Source organism: Halictus rubicundus, unplaced genomic scaffold, assembly GCF_050948215.1.
Source record: "Halictus rubicundus isolate RS-2024b unplaced genomic scaffold, iyHalRubi1_principal scaffold0057, whole genome shotgun sequence".
NCBI lineage: Eukaryota > Metazoa > Arthropoda > Insecta > Hymenoptera > Halictidae > Halictus > Halictus rubicundus.
Genome location: NW_027488598.1, coordinates 122,053 through 130,011, shown reverse-complemented (window position 1 = coordinate 130,011; position 7,959 = coordinate 122,053).

Genomic DNA, 7,959 nt, shown 5'->3' with positions numbered 1-7,959 from the left:
TAGGATAGAGGTTAGGATAGAGGATAGGATAGAGGATAGGATAGAGGATTGGATAGGATAGAGGATATTATAGGATAGACGATATAATAGGATAGCGGATAGGATATAATGGAGTATAGGATAGGAATGAGGATAGGATAGCGTTGAGGATAGGATAGGATACAGGATAGGATAGGATAGAGGATAGGTTAGGATAGAGGATAGGATAGGATAGAGGATAGGATAGGATAGAGGATAGGATAGGATAGAGGATAGGTTAGGATAGAGGATAGGATAGGATAGAGGATAGGATAGGATAGAGGATAGGATAGGATAGAGGATAGGATAGGGTATTGGATAGGATAGAGGATAGGAGACGATGGAGGATAGGATAGGATGTAGGATTGGATAGGATAGAATATAGGATAGGATAGAGGATAGGATAGGATAGAGGATAGGATAGGATAGGATAGAGGATAGGATAGGATAGAGGATAGGATAGGATAGGATAGAGGATAGGATACGATAGAGGATATAATAGGATAGAGGATAGGATTGGATAGAGGATAGGATAGGGTAGAGGATAGGATGGGGTAGAGGATAACATAGGATAGAGGATAGGATAGGATATAGGATAGGATAGAGGATAGGATAGGATAGAGGATAGGATAGGATAGAGGATAGGATAGGATAGAGGATGTGATAGGATAGAGTATAGAATAGGATAGAGCATAGGATAGGATAGGATTGAGGGTAGGATAGGATAGAGGATAGGATAGGATAGAGGATAGGATAGGGGATTGGATAGGATAGAGGACAGGAGACGATAGTAGATAAGATAGGGGATTGGATAGGATAGAGGAAAGGAGACGATAGAGATTGGATAGGATAGATGATATTATAGGAAAGAGGATAGGATATGAAAGAGGATACGATATTATAGAGGATAGGATAGGATAGAGGATAGGATAGGATAGAGGATAGGATAGGATAGAGGATAGGATAGGATATAGGATAGGATAGGATAGAGGATAGGATAGAGGATAGGATAGGATAGAGGATAGGATAGAGGATAGGATAGGATATAGGATAGGATAGGATAGAGGATAGGATAGAGGATAGGATAGGATAGAGGATAGGATAGAGGATAGGATAGAGGATTGGATTGGATGGAGGATATTATAGGATAGAGGATATGATACGATAGCGGATAGGATATAATGGAGTATAGGATAGTAATGAGGATAGGATAGCGTTGAGGATAGGATAGGATAGAGGATAGGATAGGATAGAGGATAGGTTAGGATAGAGGATAGGATAGGATAGAGGATAGGATAGGATAGAGGATAGGATAGGATAGAGGATAGGATAGAGGATAGAGGATAGGATAGAGGATAGGATAGAGGATATGATAGGATAGAGGATAGGATAGAGGATAGGATAGAGGATTGGATAGGATAGAGGATATTATAGGATAGAGGATATGATAGGATAGCGGATAGGATATAATGGAGTATAGGATAGGAATGTTGATAGGATAGCGTTGAGGATAGGATAGGATACAGGATAGGATAGGATAGAGGATAGGTTAGGATAGAGGATAGGATAGGATAGAGGATAGGATAGGATAGAGGATAGGATAGGATAGAGGATAGGATAGGATAGAGGATAGGATAGGATAGAGGATAGGATAGGATAGAGGATAGGATAGGATAGAGGATAGGATAGGATAGAGGATAGGATAGGATAGAGGATAGGATAGAGGATAGGATAGGATAGAGGATAGGATAGGATAGAGGATAGGATAGGATAGAGGATAGGATAGGATAGAGGATAGGATAGGATAGAGGATAGGATAGGATAGAGGATAGGATAGGATAGAGGATAGGATAGGATAGAGGATAGGATAGGATAGAGGATAGGATAGGATAGAGGATAGGATAGGATAGAGGATAGGATATAATGGAGTATAGGATAGTAATGAGGATAGGATAGCGTTGAGGATAGGATAGGATAGAGGATAGGATAGGATAGAGGATAGGTTAGGATAGAGGATAGGATAGGATAGAGGATAGGGTAGGATAGAGGATAGGATAGGATAGAGGATAGGATAGAGGATAGGATAGAGGATAGAGGATAGGATAGAGGATAGAGGATAGGATAGAGGATAGGATAGAGGATAGGATAGGATAGAGGATAGGATAGAGGATAGGATAGAGGATAGGATAGGATAGAGGTTAGGATAGAGGATAGGATAGAGGATAGGATAGAGGATTGGATAGGATAGAGGATATTATAGGATAGACGATATAATAGGATAGCGGATAGGATATAATGGAGTATAGGATAGGAATGAGGATAGGATAGCGTTGAGGATAGGATAGGATACAGGATAGGATAGGATAGAGGATAGGTTAGGATAGAGGATAGGATAGGATAGAGGATAGGATAGGATAGAGGATAGGATAGGATAGAGGATAGGTTAGGATAGAGGATAGGATAGGATAGAGGATAGGATAGGATAGAGGATAGGATAGGATAGAGGATAGGATAGGGTATTGGATAGGATAGAGGATAGGAGACGATGGAGGATAGGATAGGATGTAGGATTGGATAGGATAGAATATAGGATAGGATAGAGGATAGGATAGGATAGAGGATAGGATAGGATAGGATAGAGGATAGGATAGGATAGAGGATAGGATAGGATAGGATAGAGGATAGGATACGATAGAGGATATAATAGGATAGAGGATAGGATTGGATAGAGGATAGGATAGGGTAGAGGATAGGATGGGGTAGAGGATAACATAGGATAGAGGATAGGATAGGATATAGGATAGGATAGAGGATAGGATAGGATAGAGGATAGGATAGGATAGAGGATAGGATAGGATAGAGGATGTGATAGGATAGAGTATAGAATAGGATAGAGCATAGGATAGGATAGGATTGAGGGTAGGATAGGATAGAGGATAGGATAGGATAGAGGATAGGATAGGGGATTGGATAGGATAGAGGACAGGAGACGATAGTAGATAAGATAGGGGATTGGATAGGATAGAGGAAAGGAGACGATAGAGATTGGATAGGATAGATGATATTATAGGAAAGAGGATAGGATATGAAAGAGGATACGATATTATAGAGGATAGGATAGGATAGAGGATAGGATAGGATAGAGGATAGGATAGGATAGAGGATAGGATAGGATATAGGATAGGATAGGATAGAGGATAGGATAGAGGATAGGATAGGATAGAGGATAGGATAGAGGATAGGATAGGATATAGGATAGGATAGGATAGAGGATAGGATAGAGGATAGGATAGGATAGAGGATAGGATAGAGGATAGGATAGAGGATTGGATTGGATGGAGGATATTATAGGATAGAGGATATGATACGATAGCGGATAGGATATAATGGAGTATAGGATAGTAATGAGGATAGGATAGCGTTGAGGATAGGATAGGATAGAGGATAGGATAGGATAGAGGATAGGTTAGGATAGAGGATAGGATAGGATAGAGGATAGGATAGGATAGAGGATAGGATAGGATAGAGGATAGGATAGAGGATAGAGGATAGGATAGAGGATAGGATAGAGGATATGATAGGATAGAGGATAGGATAGAGGATAGGATAGAGGATTGGATAGGATAGAGGATATTATAGGATAGAGGATATGATAGGATAGCGGATAGGATATAATGGAGTATAGGATAGGAATGTTGATAGGATAGCGTTGAGGATAGGATAGGATACAGGATAGGATAGGATAGAGGATAGGTTAGGATAGAGGATAGGATAGGATAGAGGATAGGATAGGATAGAGGATAGGATAGGATAGAGGATAGGATAGGATAGAGGATAGGATAGGATAGAGGATAGGATAGGATAGAGGATAGGATAGGATAGAGGATAGGATAGGATAGAGGATAGGATAGGATAGAGGATAGGATAGGATAGAGGATAGGATAGGATAGAGGATAGGATATAATGGAGTATAGGATAGTAATGAGGATAGGATAGCGTTGAGGATAGGATAGGATAGAGGATAGGATAGGATAGAGGATAGGTTAGGATAGAGGATAGGATAGGATAGAGGATAGGGTAGGATAGAGGATAGGATAGGATAGAGGATAGGATAGAGGATAGGATAGAGGATAGAGGATAGGATAGAGGATAGAGGATAGGATAGAGGATAGGATAGAGGATAGGATAGGATAGAGGATAGGATAGAGGATAGGATAGAGGATAGGATAGATGATAGGATAGAGGATAGGATAGAGGATTGGATAGGATAGAGGATATTATAGGATAGAGGATATGATAGGATAGCGGATAGGATATAATGGAGTATAGGATAGGAATGAGGATAGGATAGCGTTGAGGATAGGATAGGATACAGGATAGGATAGTATAGAGGATAGGTTAGGATAGAGGATAGGATAGGATAGAGGATAGGATAGGATAGAGGATAGGATATGATAGAGGATAGGTTAGGATAGAGGATAGGATAGAGGATAGGATAGAGGATAGGATAGGATAGAGGTTAGGATAGAGGATAGGATAGAGGATTGGATTGGATAGAGGATATTATAGGATAGAGGATATGATACGAGAGCGGATAGGATATAATGGAGTATAGGATAGTAATGAGGATAGGATAGCGTTGAGGATAGGATAGGATAGAGGATAGGATAGGATAGAGGATAGGTTAGGATAGAGGATAGGATAGGATAGAGGATAGGATAGAGGATAGGATAGGATAGAGGATAGGATAGGATAGAGGATAGGATAGGATAGAGGATGTGATAGGATAGAGTATAGAATAGGATAGAGCATAGGATAGGATAGGATTGAGGGTAGGATAGGATAGAGGATAGGATAGGATAGAGGATAGGATAGGGGATTGGATAGGATAGAGGACAGGAGACGATAGTAGATAAGATAGGGGATTGGATAGGATAGAGGAAAGGAGACGATAGAGATTGGATAGGATAGATGATATTATAGGAAAGAGGATAGGATATGATAGAGGATACGATATTGTAGAGGATAGGATAGGATAGAGGATAGGATAGGATAGAGGATAGGATAGGATAGAGGATAGGATAGGATAGAGGATAGGATAGGATAGAGGATAGGATAGGATAGAGGATAGGATAGGATAGAGCATAGGATAGGATAGAGCATAGGATAGGATAGAGGATAGGATAGGATAGAGGATAGGATAGGATAGAGGATAGGATAGGATAGAGGATAGGATAGGATAGAGGATAGGATAGGATATAGGATAGGATAGGATAGAGGATAGGATAGAGGATAGGATAGAGGATAGGATAGGATAGAGGATAGGATAGAGGATAGGATAGTGGATTGGATTGGATAGAGGATATTATAGGATAGAGGATATGATACGATAGCGGATAGAATATAATGGAGTATAGGATAGTAATGAGGATAGGATAGCGTTGAGGATAGGATAGGATAGAGGATAGGATAGGATAGAGGATAGGTTAGGATAGAGGATAGGATAGGATAGAGGATAGGATAGGATAGAGGATAGGATAGGATAGAGGATAGGATAGAGGATAGAGGATAGGATAGAGGATAGGATAGAGGATATGATAGGATAGAGGATAGGATAGAGGATAGGATAGAGGATTGGATAGGATAGAGGATATTATGGGATAGAGGATATGATAGGATAGCGGATAGGATATAATGGAGTATAGGATAGGAATGTTGATAGGATAGGATAGAGGATAGGATAGGATAGAGGATAGGATAGGATAGAGGATAGGATAGGATAGAGGATAGGATAGGATAGAGGATAGGATAGGATAGAGGATAGGATAGGATAGAGGATAGGATAGGATAGAGGATAGGATAGGATAGAGGATAGGATAGGATAGAGGATAGGATAGGATAGAGGATAGGATAGGATAGAGGATAGGATAGGATAGAGGATAGGATAGGATAGAGGATAGGATAGGATAGAGGATAGGATATAATGGAGTATAGGATAGTAATGAGGATAGGATAGCGTTGAGGATAGGATAGGATAGAGGATAGGATAGGATAGAGGATAGGTTAGGATAGAGGATAGGATAGGATAGAGGATAGGGTAGGATAGAGGATAGGATAGGATAGAGGATAGGATAGAGGATAGAGGATAGGATAGAGGATAGGATAGAGGATAGGATAGGATAGAGGATAGGATAGAGGATAGGATAGAGGATAGGATAGAGGATAGGATAGAGGATAGGATAGAGGATTGGATAGGATAGAGGATATTATAGGATAGAGGATATGATAGGATAGCGGATAGGATATAATGGAGTATAGGATAGGAATGAGGATAGGATAGCGTTGAGGATAGGATAGGATACAGGATAGGATAGTATAGAGGATAGGTTAGGATAGAGGATAGGATAGGATAGAGGATAGGATAGGATAGAGGATAGGATAGGATAGAGGATAGGTTAGGATAGAGGATAGGATAGAGGATAGGATAGAGGATAGGATAGGATAGAGGTTAGGATAGAGGATAGGATAGAGGATTGGATTGGATAGAGGATATTATAGGATAGAGGATATGATACGATAGCGGATAGGATATAATGGAGTATAGGATAGTAATGAGGATAGGATAGCGTTGAGGATAGGATAGGATAGAGGATAGGATAGGATAGAGGATAGGTTAGGATAGAGGATAGGATAGGATAGAGGATAGGATAGGATAGAGGATAGGATAGGATGGAGGATAGGATAGAGGATAGAGGATAGGATAGAGGATAGGATAGAGGATAGGATAGGATAGAGGATAGGATAGGATAGAGGATAGGATAGAGGATAGGATAGAGGATAGGATAGAGGATTGGATAGGATAGAGGATATTATAGGATAGAGGATATGATAGGATAGCGGATAGGATATAATGGAGTATAGGATAGGAATGAGGATAGGATAGCGTTGAGGATAGGATAGGATACAGGATAGGATAGGATAGAGGATAGGTTAGGATAGAGGATAGGATAGGATAGAGGATAGGATAGGATAGAGGATAGGATAGGATAGAGGATAGGATAGGATAGAGGATAGGATAGGATAGAGGATAGGATAGGGTATTGGATAGGATAGAGGATAGGAGACGATGGAGGATAGGATAGGATGTAGGATTGGATAGGATAGAATATAGGATAGGATAGAGGATAGGATAGGATAGAGGATAGGATAGGATAGGATAGAGGATAGGATAGGATAGAGGATAGGATAGGATAGGATAGAGGATAGGATACGATAGAGGATATAATAGGATAGAGGATAGGATTGGATAGAGGATAGGATAGGGTAGAGGATAGGATGGGGTAGAGGATAACATAGGATAGAGGATAGGATAGGATATAGGATAGGATAGAGGATAGGATAGGATAGAGGATATGATAGGATAAAGGATAGGATTGGATAGAGGATAGGATAGGATATAGAATAGGATAGGATAGAGGATAGGATAGGATAGAGGATAGGATAGGATAGAGGATAGGATAGGATAGAGGATAGGATAGAATAGAGGATAGGATAGGATAGAGGATAGGATAGGATAGAGGATAGTGGAAAGTTGGGCTGTTCGTTTTCACGAAGAAATTATGCGCGCGTTTGTGTCACATAGAATTTATTTTAAACTTGACAAATGCCCTGTCACCGGCCGAACTAACCTTGGGTGACTAGTTAAATTGGATACAATGAATTGTAGCGGTGGTACGGTATAGCGCGATTACTGACTCTGATTCTGAAGCTGACTTTTTCGGATGCGAACCTTGCCGATTCTGCTGCTCTGCTCCGAGGCCCGCTTACTCGTCACCTCGGTGGTGACGCGATTTTTTGGCCATGGGCCCGTTTTCGGGGGAAGAATCATCCCCATTCGTTGATTTGACTTGAGGGCGGAGGTTCTTCTGAAACAGCCCTCAC